Genomic DNA, 14,526 nt, shown 5'->3' on the forward strand with positions numbered 1-14,526 from the left:
AGAGAGAGAGAGAGAGAGAGAGAGAGAGAGAGAGAGAGAGAGAGAGTAATGGCAAGCACAGAAGTAGTTCACAAGTTGTTTCACCTATTGAATTAACACCTTGTTTCAGTTCAGGTTTCTTTTGAGCCTTGTTTCAAATCTTTCAAGAGACCACATGGGTGAACCCCACAACTTGTTAATTCTAGAACCCATGGGGAGTAGCTAATGACTGTATATAAGGAGAATTTCCATGCTAGAGACAGCAATACTGAGGAGAGGACTCGTAGTGGCACAGTCAAGAAGGAGAAAACATGTTATCCCGGCACTCTGTTTGCCTTCTCTCTCTGTGGTGATGTTTTTCTTTTGGTGATACTTTGTACAGAAGCCCTGGGACCTTACTGGAAGCTCTAAAAAAGGATTTTCTGGTTGTTTGTTTACAAAAGTCCTGAAAGAGGGTTTTGGAGGTCCTCGGACTTTACCAATGATTTGTGCTGATGTCTAGGACCTTGCTTGTAGGTCTGTTTTGATTTCTATGTTGATGATTTGTTTTGAGTTCTCAGACAATGTTGGTGTGTCTGAGTTGATTTCACAGGCAGATAGTGAATTGATGATGGTGGCAGCAATTTGTATTTTTCTTATTGTGTCTCTGTCAAGCATTGTCTTTCCAGAAACCGGAATGGTGAAGGAATTGAGTTGGACTTGACACTGCAAACTTCAATATGGAACAGGAACTGGATGAAGAACTGGACAAAGAGCTGGACAAGGAACTGGGAGCTCCCTGCCTTTGAACCCAGGTGACAGTTGGATCTGTGACCATGGAAGAGGAACCATGGAAGCAGAAAGCCAGCCTTGAGTCAAACTGACAGAAGACTTTACTTGTATACTGTGTACTGAATGAGAAGATTAAGAGTTACTGTGACCTAGGGGTGGAGAAATTTGACTTTTGTACTTTGTGATTTAATTAAGGATTTTGTAATTGGCTAAATTAATGTACTTTGTTTAAAACTATGTGACCACTTTGGCGAACCTTTGTAAACATTTCAGTGATAAGTTGCTGAGTTGTGACATGGTGAATGCTGTATTTTGATTTACTTTTTTTTCTTTTTGGAGGGCAATTGGGGTTAAGTGACTTGCCCAAGGTCACACAGTTAATAAGTGTTAAGTGTCTGAGGCCGGATTTGAACTCAGGTCCTCCTGACTCCAGGGTTGGTGCTCTATTCACTGTGTCACCTAGCCACCCCTATATTTTGATTTTCTATGAATGTTTTGCTCTGTTTTGTTATTGAATAAATAGAGAGCTCACTATGCTATGTAACCAGAACCTTGAAAGCTGTTCACAAAAGCAGTCCTCTGGAAAGCTGCTTGTGCATAGCTTTACAGGGAGAGGGTCGGAGAGTGAGAGAGGCAGAGAGACAGACAGACAGACAGAGAAAGAGACAGAGAGAGAGACACAGAGAGAGACACAGAGAGAGATAGACAGAAAGACAGAGACAGACAGACAGAGAGACAGAGAGAAAAGAAGGAAGGAAGGAAGGAAGGAAGGAAGGAAGGAAGGAAGGAAGGAAGGAAGGAAGGAAGGAAGGAAGGAAGGAAGGAAGGAGAAATACAACAAAGAGGTAGGGAGGGAAGGGAAAGAGAGAAATAAGAAGAATGTCCTAATGGACAGATAATTCATGCCATCCACAGATATATTCTATCATTTCTATAATCCTTAGAATTTCCATTTCAAAATCAACAGGAAGTTTATGAAGACTCTGATGTAAACCATTCTTTCTCTATCTCCTTATCTACTTTTCAAGTCAAATTGTATTTTGTTCCTCTTCATGAACTCTCTGCCCCCTTATATTTATTAAAGATTGATACACTAACTTCCCATCTTGTCTCTTTACTTCTACAGTCTCCCTCCATATGAAATCCACCTTTCTCACGCTGTCAGAGAAATTTTCCATGGTACTGACCAAATCAACCTTCCAGAATATTAAATTGCTCCTTTTTGCTTTTTAATAAAAATATCAACATATAATGTATCATGTAAAGCCCTCTTGCTGGCCAGTCTAATTATATATTATTTTGTTTTCATGTATTTGTACCCAATCAAATAGCTTACTTACCATAATTCAATCTGCCTTCACCTGCTTCTATACTTTTGGAAACACCCATTCTGATGCCCAAAAGTGTCATCTTTAATTTCTTTTCTGCTTAAATCCATTCCTTCCTAGCAATCATCAGGTCAATCAAGCAAAATGCAAATATTAATTGCCTACTATATGACAATCTCTATTCTAGGTGCAAGGGCCAAATATATAACAATAAAAATTTGTGACAACCATGCATAAAAATGTCTACAAAATAAAACAGTGGAAAAATTTAAATATATACTTTGCAAAAAAAAGTATTCAAAGGAAAATATTTGAAAGAGAAAAAACATGAAACAGTAGCAGAAATCAAAAACAGGATGGCAGAAAGAAAGAAATTCACATGACACTTGAAGAAAAGTAGGAACTTGGAAAGATAAAACTGAAAAAGCGTGGCAGAGGGAAGAATGGTAGACTTGGAACCACAAATGTGTCAAGTCAAATCATGCTTCTGACACTTACAAACTGTGAATCTGGGCAAGGTTCTTAAAATATCTAAGCCTTAGTCTTCTCCTCTGTAAAATGGGCATATAATCTCTAGTGTTTGTATTTCTATCCTACATAATTAGCATAGTTCTTGGAACATAGTAAGTGCATATAAAATTCTTATATATCTGTTTTTTGCTTACTTAAATTTTATTTATGTGTGCTTGTCTCTGTCTCTATCTCTATGTGTCTGTCTTCTCTCTTCTCCCTTCTCTTCCCTTCCCCTCCCCTTTCCTCCTTCTTTCTGTTTGTCTCTGTCTCTTTCTGTCTCTGTCTCTCTCTTTCTGTCTCTGTCTCTCTGTCTCTTTCTCTCTTTCTTTCTATCTCTCCCTCCCTTCCTCTCTCCAGTCATCCTTTATATACCTATAATACTTGCTTAAGGTACTTTTTACATACTTGACAAATGCTATTGTGCAGTTTAGAGGCATAGTGTCTTCCATCTACGTCCAGGAAGCCCTGAACTAAAATCTTGTCTCACATATTTTATATCTGTGGGAACCTGGGCAAAACATTTAATTTTGGCTTTGTCAGTTTCCATATGCAAAAAAGAGATAATAATATCATCTTCCTCAAAGCAAGTTTGTTGGGATCAAATGAGTTTATATGTGTGTATGTACATATGTACACACATACATGTGTGTGTCATGTGGAGGAAAACAGAGACAGAGAGAGACAGAGATGAGGTGGGATACACAAAGAGGAAGTGCTTTGCAAATGTAAAACTGTTGGGTAAAGCCTATCTATTACTATTAATTATTCTATTTCACCTTGAATCTCTTAATCATTCCTTGTAGATCTCTCTGATGCACTTTTAAATAATATAGTTATTAACATACTGTGTTATAATTATTTCCCTTTTCTTCCAAACCAATTAGAAACCTGTGACACTTTGGACTTCCTGGGTCTCAGTTTTATTACCCATACAATGAGAATAATATTACCTCCTTCATGATGTTGTCATGATAAAAGCAATTATATAACATAACATTTAGACAATCGGGAATGCCAGACTGAAATTGATCCGAGAGGCTTCTTGTCCAACCTCTTCATTTTACACATGTGCAAAGTGAAATCTGATAGGCAGAATCTCAAAATCAATAAGCTTCAAATAGCAAACCTAGGATTGGGAGTTGAGTCCTCTGACTCCCAATTCTGCTGCCTCCTTATTGTCATACTGCATTCTGTTTAGAGATATCAGTGATCCCCTCCATTGAAGCAAATACTGTGGTTTGTCTCATCTTAGTATTTCCAGGACCTGTCATGCTGTCCTTTAGGGACACTGGGAGAAGTGTTTAAAATATAATGTATTAGTTAAATTAATATTAAAAGCTCGCATTTTTATAGCACTTCAAGGTTTGCAAAGCATTTTACAAATATTATCTCATTTGATTTTCACAAGAACCCTTGGAGGTTCTCTATCATTTTTAACATTTTACAGATTAGGAAACTGAGGCAGACAAAAATCAATTGAATTACATAATATTGCACTTTGTACCTGAGGGGAGGGACTCTCTTTTGTCCTTTTATTCCTGTAACTTCAGGCATTTTAGTCCAATGCCTGGCAAACCGTGGGTGCTTAAGAAATCCTGACTGAGTAATTGATTATAGTTTTTGAATCAAGATTTGAACTCAGGTCTTCCTGACTTTTACTTTCTGCCACTAATAGCTCTCTTAATATAAAAAAAAAGATAATCATGGTTAATGACTGAGCTTTCTGCTGCTCTCCTCAATTTGTTTGATCTTTTACTTTCATCAATGGATATGGGGAATACTTTAGTGTGGAATCTCTTCCTCTACATGATGCAGACTAGATTAGATTAAATGCAATTTTAATTAGGGCTTACTATGTGTGTGACATTGTGTGAAATGATATGAATATAATTCAAGTAAAAGAAGACAGTGTCTTCCTTGTGGAAGTGGGAACTTCCACAAATGGAGATTTAGAGAGGTTAAAAGAATGGTCAGTAAGCCAACTAACATCTATTAAGCTTCTATTATGAGCCAGACACTGTATTTAGTGTTGGGCCCACAATATAAAAGCATTAGGGGCAGATAATCTTCTCTCATCCAGCTACAACCCATATTGGCAACTAATATATAATCTGAATTCTTAAAACCACTGAAATATTAAGAATCTGCCTGCATGTAGCCTATAAGGTGACTGATAAAATGTATAAGGAATCAAATAGTGTACTAAGGCAATGGACACCAATAACTCTTCAGTCCTGTTTGTCATATTTGGGAAAATGCCACCACCATACAGTAAATATTTAATAACTATTTTTGCGGCTAGATATAAAGCCCTTAATGGAAGAAGATTTTTTTCTCACCATTATTAAAGTTTGCTCATATCAATGCAAATTTTAAGAGAGAGAGAGAGAGAGAAAGAACCAAAAGCCCTCTTTCTGATTCAAGAGAATTTGACTATTGTAGCTGAACCACTTATGACTCCGGGAACATATTCCACTTTGCCACCCCCAAGTCTAATGGGTGTGATAACAGCATTTTTTGGTTGCCATCTCTAGGCAAATGATAAAATCACAGTGTATCAACTTCAATTGTCTACTTTTGTTATTCTGGGATGGAACAAGTGGGATTGAATCAGAAACAATTCATTATAAAATTATATGTATTCAAAAGCGGTGAGTTTTTTGCAATAGGAAGACTTATCTTTCTCCAAATAACAATCAGCCCAAATTCATAGAATCAGGACAGAACTTGAGCATTGTGTTTCTAAGTCTTAGGCTAATCTCCAAATGAAAAGCCAGTAAAAGCATGTAGGATGAGCAGTTGCTTTAGTGAGAGGTTGCCATTATGTGAGGCCCAGGTCACTGAGGATCTGGCTGTGTGACCCTGGGTAAGACATCCAAATTCTCTGTACTTCAGTTTCCTAGTGTGTAAAATGAATGGATTGGACTCAATTTCCTCTAAGATATCATCCTGCTCTAAATCTATTATTCTTTGAATTAATGCAAGAGAAATGAGCTTCTGTAGTTATCAGTTTGGTCATTTGAAATTCCATTGCCCTAGTAAGAAAAGCACCGACCTCGGAGTCAGAAGGACCTGAGTTCGGTTCTGGCCTCAGACACTTAACACTGCCACAACACACACAGAAAAAAAAATGCAAAACTACCCGTGTAACCCAATTGTCCTCCAACAGGCAAAACAAAACAAACAACAAAAAAAAATTAATGCCATCGCCCAATATCTATAACCATGCATGGCCTCTAAATACCTTTCCAATCTTAGCTCTCCAATTTTGTCATTCAAACTAAATGGGCTAATATTTAATAAGCACCAACTGTGTACCTGCTAAGAAGTGAAGATAAAAGGAGGATGGAGTCTATGTACGATAAATTGGAAACAATCCCCAGGATTAAATCACTAGAATTAAGGAGGCAGAGGTAATGAAGGTTTCCTGTAGAGATGGGCTTAGCTGGGATGTGAAGAACCCAAGGAAGCCAAGAGTCCGAGATGAGGGGGTAGAAAATTCCAGACAGCCACTGAAAATGCACGGTGAACATTTGGTGAATCTTGCATAAGAGAAGCAAGGAAGTCAGTGCCACGGAGTATATGCTGAGCAGCAGGTCATAAGAAAATTGGAAGGGTAGGAAGGGGGCAGATTATGAATGGCAGTGAAAGCCATGCAGAGGTTTGGGTTTCGATCCTGCACGTAACAGGGTGATATTGAAGATTATTGGCCAGACCTGTGCCTTAGAAAGAGAGGGGAATTCTTGACAATGCTGGCATTTATCCTGCTTGTTAGTGACAATTATGACAGATCACTTTTTTTTCCCCTAATCAGACTCATCTTTGAAAGAAGGAACAGAGAAAGATATTTGCAGTCCTCTTGCAATGGGTCACGAGAAAGAAAGGAACTGCCACATTTACTATGCTTTGGAGGGAGGGTTATAAAGAGAGATTTGGGTCTTTTTTCTAATTACTTCCTTGGACTCTGTAGCCAAGTAAAACTTCAAAACCAACACCATTCCACAAAAAAGGCATTACAGAGGTTAGAGTATTTTGTCACAGGTCCAAGGCAGCTTTCACACAGACTCTGTTCCATCTATGAATTGAGTCATTCATTAGAAATGAATTCTTTTGCTCTCATGCAGACATATTACTTTAGGCACAAATCTCTATTGCCCCAAATGGAAAAAGTAAGAAATATGCCAGACACACTAATAGAAACCAGTGCAAGATCACAAGTTCAGTTATTAGTTTGCTCTCTGGGGCAAAACATCTCAACAATGACCAGAAATGAAAGGAAAAGTGTAGAAAATGTGAAGGCTTCATTGGATTAGATGAGATGCACAGAAAATGTTGCTCATGCTCACCAGGTGGAAGCCCCCATCACTAAAGCTAGGACAGAGGGTACCTTGAGGGACAGGACACTCACAGGTTATGATGAGACTCTCAAGACCTATTCCCCCAAAGGGGAGAAACGGGGCGGTGCAATTGCACGAATGGACTAAATAATATGAATTAAGCCTGGAAATGCAGCAAAGGAGCAAGATTGTAGACCGGTTGATGACGTCTAAGAGACTGTTGGACTTGACTATGTGGGAGTTTTATTTCCCGCTCTTCATTTGACTCTGTATTCCTTGAGGGCAGGTGGTTACCTAAAAGGGCCAGGGTCTCCCACTGCATCCTGGATCATCTCCAGTCACCATAATGAACATCTGGTCACAGAATCCAAATGGCTCTGGAGAAGAAAGTAACCCTGCTGACCTTGCACAGCCCTCCCTCACTTAAATCAAAGTCAACTGCAAGTCATGTCATCATTTCGAAGATGCCATGGTCCTCTTCAAAAATGAAGGACAAACTCAACAACAGCTACCTTGAGGACAGGTGCTGTATCACCTTTGACTTTGAATCCCCAGGGACTATCTCAGAATATTGAATATAGGAGTGCATAATTTGATCTAAATTGCAACTTAGAGGCTATATAATTCAGCTCTCTCAGTTCATAAATGAAGAAATTGAGGCCCCCAGAAGGCTGAGATGTATTGATTGGTTGTCCATGGTCATACAGTTTATAATTACATAACAGGTAATGAATGCATATTTTGATTATACTTGCATACTTACAGTCAGATAAGCATTACATTTTTCTTGAAATAAACATTTATTTCTGAAAGTACATTTGATATAATTTAGTGTAGTTTCATAAAATAAATGTTAGAAATTCTGATAGAATTCCAAAAACTGCATATTTGTCATGAATATGATATCTTATCATGCTTATTTTCTTAATGTTAAAGAACTATTGAGTTGCTTATATAAAATCAAATTTACCATAATACTTTATTTATGTAAACAGAGGTAGCAATATTGAGTGGAAGACCTGGGTTCAATTCCCCTTCCTTACTTCTCCTGCACATCTGGCCCTGAGTAAGAAATCTCAGCGTTCTAATAAATGCTCTGAACTTGAAAGGAGTCACATTCTTTGGATGAGGGAATCCCTCACTACAAACATACCACTAAGAGTAATAATAGTTATAATTTACATAGTGCCTTTAACGTATACAATGTACTGCCCACATATTAGCTCATTTGATCCTCATGATAATCCTGGGAGGAAAGTGCTATTATTTTCTAAATTTTACAGATGAGGAGACTGAGGGAGAGCTTAAGTCATTTGCACAGGAACAATCAGCTAGCAAGTGACTTAGGCCTGATTTGAACTCAGGTCTTCTTAACTGCCGGGGTAAACTCTATTATTACACTTATATGCATCTTTTCTCTTCGTATGTGTACACACACTAAGTATTGTACATGTGTTCTATGTCATATTCATGAATTTACAGATGTGTATATGTGTGTATGTGTGTACGTAATGTGGAATGGATTATTGGGCCTCAAGTCAGTAAGATTAAAGTCCAAATCCAGTCTCATACATTTACCACTTGTATGATCCTGGACAAGTCACTCAGTCATTGTTTGCCTTGGGTTTTTATTTGTGAAATGGGGATAATGATAGCTCCTCCCTCCCTTCAGAGGCTGTTCTGAGGATGAAATGTGATAAAAATTTAAAAATGCTTGATACAGTGTCTGCTACTTCATAAGTACCATATAAACACTAGCCATTGTTATTAACTTGCCTGTATGTTATTAAAGAACATAATACTATATAGGTCAATTGCAGATAGCAAGATATTAGATACAGAAGATGAAGGTGGCATGAGTATATAGTTGTACATACTGAACAATGCTCTTAGATTGACATTCCAAGCCTTGCACAGTCTGGTTGCCTCAGTGTCATCCTATCTTGCCCCCACCCCCACCCCACACACATCTGCTCCAGCTAAACCGGCCTCATAATCACTATCCATCCACAATGGTCCATCTCCCACCTCTGTGGCTTTGGATGCTTGTATGTTTGGAATGCACTGCTCCCTCATATCTTCCTAGAAGATCACTTCATCTTTAAGTCCAGTTCAGGAGCCTCTGCCTAGGTTGATATCATTACTTGTTGGCACATACTGTCTCCTGAAATCATGTGGCATTCTTTGAATATATTTGGCCCTCAGTTACCAGTGTGTATTTTACCTTGCCTATAGACCCCAAATATTTTGAGGGCAATGACACTTTTTTCTTTGTATCCCCAGTACCCAGCACATTACATAAGAAGGCATTTAAATAACTTTTTACTGAATACATTGCATACAAGAACAATATGACTTGCATGTAGGTTGTGGTAGCTTGAAAAGCTAATATATATTATGCTCCAAATATAAAGGCAGAGCCCAAAGATCCTGATGCCATAATGCCAATGTACCTAGATCTAAATATCAGGGTACATTTGTAGACTCATGGTAATTTCCGTTTCTCAGATTTTAGGAAGGGTGCTGAAAACTATAGTATGGCCAGAGAAGGCCAACCTCAGTAGCAAAATATGGTAGAGTGTTGTCACCAAAGGAATCTTGACCACCAATGGAAAGAGCTGGTGATAGTTAACCTGAAGAAAAGAAGACTGGGGGTGTTTGAGGATGTATGATATCTGTCTTCAAATTTCTGATGGACTGTCACTAAGGAAGAGAGTTTAACCTGCATCTGCTTGTCCCAGGAGGCAGACCTAGAAATAATGGTTGACTATTAAAAAAATTGAGGATTTAAGTCAGCATATATTTCCAAAAAATTTGGAGGTCTTAAAATGCCTTATTGAAGGTTTATAAGCAAAAGAGATCTCTTTGTTGAATGTGATATAAAGCAAATAATTGTTTAAGCATTGGCTAGACTCAATTCTGCTATTCTGTGATACTTCTTGGTGAACTAAGTAGTATGAGATAATATGAAAAACTGTGATCATTATTCTACTATTGTTTGGCCAGTTTCCTCCATTGTGACTTCTCTGGTGGTATGACTCCAATATCCAAGTAAATATGTATATTAATGTAAATATATGTTTGTATATTTATGTCCAAATGTATAAATTTCCCCAATAAATAGATGGTTTTGGAGGGGGAAAAAGGTTTTCTTTTTTTAAAGCAAAAAGAAACATTCATAGTGTATGGATCTTTGTCGTGGTAAACATCTGGATATTTGGAAACATCTGGATATTACATGAAACTTTTCAAATTTCATTGAGATAATCGGTGTCACACAGCCATCTACAGCCTGCTTCTGTGGCAGTCAAGTCATGTACATTAGCTCTGTCAACTTATTGCTTCTGCCTGGGACCCAATGGTTTCCAAATGCACCATTTTGATAATTGTATTCCAGGCCTGAAGGCAAGATAAGGCATCATAATGCCTCTTGAGGAGCTTATTACTCTCTCCTTGTCAGATTCAGTGTTTCTGACTGGTTTAGCACTCTATGCCTAACTCTTCACTGTATTACATTGCATGCCAGGTCTCAAATCACAATAGAGCTAAGGGGAAAAAAGATAGGGTGGGGGTGGCGGAAGCAAGATGAAATTTAGCTAAATGGTTTTTGCTGACATTCTCTTGTCTGGTTTCATTCACAGTCTGGATCCCTGGAGTTTTACAACCCATTTGAAATTCAAAGGGATTGTACTGTGAGTGCACACTGGCATAAAAGGGGGGAAAGAAAGTTTTTTGTTTATTTGTTTTTGATTTTTTTTTCCTAGAGAAAAGTTTGTCAAAACAGCTTTGTCAAGGAGTTCTGGAGTGATTTGTGCAAAAATGGGAAGAAAAATGGTTTATATGCAACACATATGGGCAAACCCAAGGAAAGATGCCAGACTCTTGGAATCTGCCTTTCCTGAGCACCATGGGATTTCATAGTCAATATCTTTTATGTGCTACAATGTTTCTCCTGAGTGCCCTCAGTAGAACTACTGTCTCTACCCCATGGATCTCCCTGATATTAGGCCATAGTATGAACCTTCTGGTTGATGCTGGTGCTTTTGCAGTACGAAGAGTTCAGGATATGATTCATAAAGTGTGATTCATCACCCTTAAATGCTCTAATTATATAAATTCCAGCCTTCAATGCATCCTCTAGGCACTCTTAAGAAAACTAATAAACACATTCAACCAGCGCCAAAAGCTATAATTCTCCAGCTTGCTGATGAAATTTTAAACCAATCCCTCAGTTTGGGTCGACATTTCAGAATGAAAGCAGAGAGAACTGAAGAACATCCCAGGGCACCTTGAAGGTCCCAACCATCAGATCTGTCCTCCCACCCAGCCCAATGCTGTAACCTCCTGCAGTAGAGCTCCATCTCCATATTCATGCCTTGCTGCATTTTCTCAGTTGCTGTTCCACATAAATAAAATGGAAGTGTTTGTTGTGGTTAGTGACCTTCTGGCACCAATAGTCCCATTATATTGGCAGAAAATCTAGTTTCCTTTTCTTCACTTTGTGGGAGAATAAAATTCTTCTTCATTGCCCATAGGAGCTGGTGAAAATTCCAAGGTATTTAAAGTCAAATTCCTAAGTAAAAGGATTCGTGACTGGATTGATTGCATTAGGAGGACAAGGAAGGGTCAGCATTCTTAAAAAGTCCCTCAGTTTTCTCAAAGTATAATGTGCTATATATCCTCAAAATGCATTACTCTCTCCTACATGAGGCAATTACTGTAATTACAAATGCTAATGTCACGCTTTCTTTCTAATTAGTCTGCCTATTCCCAGACTTTTCCCTCTCTAATCTGTGCACTTTAAAAATGGAAAAATAGTCTTCCAAATGTATAGGGCTGACAATGTCACACGCATGCTCAATAAAGTTCTCTCAGTGGCCTCTAAAATAAATTAGCTACTTCACTTGTTGGTATTTAAAACCTACAATGGTCTGGATGTAACTTAGATTTTCAACTTATTTTTCATTTTTGCCATTTATGCAATCTCCAAAAAAACAAGATCAGTTGATATTCCTTATACGCAAGCTTCCATTTATCATCATTGAGTCAATGCACAGACTGACCCCTCCCCCCAATAGAAAATTCTTTCACACCAACTTCTTATACTGACCTTCTTTTTATTCTCTTTTTAAGTGCCTATCTCTTTGGAATGCTCATTCTTAGTGTAAGCTACTTTGTAAGGCTAGGAGCAAAATTCATTAAATCCTTGGTAAGATATGTCTGTCTCTGTGTGTGTGTGTGTATGGATATATACACAAACATACATATGTAATGAACATTTGGATTCTTAATAGGAGTTAAACCAGTAATTTCCTTGAAAAAAGCAACAAAATTGTTGAGGAAATTTCTGATTAAGAAACTCTCTAATGCAGCTAGCTGGTGAAGATAATAGAGCACCGGCCTTGGAGTCAGGAGGACCTGAATTCAAATCCAACCACAGACACTTAACAAAAAACTAGCCATAAGACCTTGGGGAAGCCACTTAACAACAACTCCCTTACCTTCCCCCTCCAAAAAGCAAAAATCAAAAAAACAAAACCTAACAACAACAAAAAAACCTGTCTACCAATGTAGATAAGCATGCATTTTGTAATTCATATAAATATTTACCTGGGGAAATAAGACATTAAATAACCTGACCATGGTCATACAGGCAGTAGGTGTTAAATTTAGGACATCTTGAATTTCCATATTTAAAAGTTGTCCATCTTATCTAACCATATTGGAAGAAGAAGCATAAGAATGGGCTAACCCAAGTAAGGCCACATTCCTGTTCACATCTCATTTCCTCTTACCTATTTCTTAATGACAGGATGAAAGAATCTCAGAAAATGGAGAGGTCTCAGAAGTTATTTAGTGCAAATTATATTACAATAATAATCCCATCTGTGGCACGACCAGAAGGGAATCATCCATCATTTATATAAAAACCTCCAATCGGTGGAAAATCTCTAAGTGCTCATGTAGCCCAATATATGTGTGAATGGCAGCATTTGTTCCCAAGTTTTCTCTGACATCACCAATAAATTGACATCTTTAAAATTTCCATGCCTAACACTCATTATTCTCAGCCAATGCTTCTGAGTCCAAGAAGAAGAAGACAATTTCCCCTGACAGAATCCTTTCAAATCAAATCAATTAGCATTGATTATGTTCCGAAGAAATGCCTACTATGTCCCAAGCTCTGGGGATATAAGGAAAGGTAGAGAACAGCTGCTACTCTCAGGGCATCATTCACGGTGGAAGGAATCAACACGCAATCACTGTGTACAACCAAAAGATGGAATGGGGGATTGGGCTATCTATTCATTTCTTACATATACATATGCCCACATATATACATGTCTATGCATATGGGGTGTGGGTGGGGAGTGAATAAATATCGCTATAGATGTAAATATAGCTACACATATATGCACATACATAAATGTATGTTTATGTTTATAGCTAAAATCACTTTTATATACCAGACTTACTATTGCCAGGCATTGGGCCAAACACTTTCCAATTGTCATTTGATTCCTGAAATCCTGGATGGTAGGTGTTATTATTATCCCCCTTTTTACAGTTTAGGAGACTGAGTTAGATGGCTTTTTGTGTATGCGTGTGAACATGTGTGCATACATGTATGTGCATGTATGTGTGTTCACTTGTACATGTACACCTATATGAATGGTACTTATATAGGATGACTTGGAGATAATCAACAAAGAGAAGGTAGTATCATTAAGAGAATCAGAAAAGACCTCTTATAGAGATCCTTGGTAGTTATGACAGTTCTGTTTTTGTTCTAAAAGGAAAAGAAATGAATTTGTAGAGGAAAGAAACAAAAACAAACTCTAAACCAGACTTCCATGCAGTAACTGCACCAGTAGGATCAACTCCTGCATCCTTTGGTGTGGACACATCCAAACCTTCTGACCACTGAAGCCAACCTTAGCAACCACACAGATGGATTCACCATTGAGTGAGGCACTTGTCCTGCCTGATCTCAGGTATCACTGCTCTAACCTGCCGACAGGCAGGACTTGTCCCTTCTGAAAGTGAATCAGCAACCTGTACAACCAGAAAGCAAGATGGAAGCACCGAGTGGGACCCTGTGAGCCCTCCTTGCACTGAATTCCAAATTCAAATGACCTGTTTTTGTTTCATTGCCCTGCTCATTCTCACCTCAAGCTACAGGAACTTTTTAGGGAATCAGAATGTTTGGATAGATGAAATTATATGTTACTCATTTTTCAAAATAAAAGGAAGAGGGCCAATTGACTTTTAATGATTGGTGTGTTTGTACATATATATACACATATATACATGCATACATACATACACATACTCATATATGCATACATATATGTGTGTAGGTGGGTGTGTCTATATGTGTATATATAGATACTGATATGGATATGTGTATGTGCATGTGCTTATTTTGTATACATGTATGTGCACACACATATGCACATATGTGTATGTATATAGGCACTCATACCTGTATATACATGCATGCATGTGTTGATATTTTTATTTATTAAACATCAAAATTCAAGAACAAATAGATATATTTTCCTTCCTGGTAATCTATAATACATAGTTGTGACTAA

Source organism: Petaurus breviceps, unplaced genomic scaffold (genome assembly GCF_028583685.1).
Source record: "Petaurus breviceps papuanus isolate PSGF00001 unplaced genomic scaffold, PetGlider_PUasm1.0 139, whole genome shotgun sequence".
In the NCBI taxonomy this organism is placed as follows: Eukaryota; Metazoa; Chordata; class Mammalia; order Diprotodontia; family Petauridae; genus Petaurus; species Petaurus breviceps.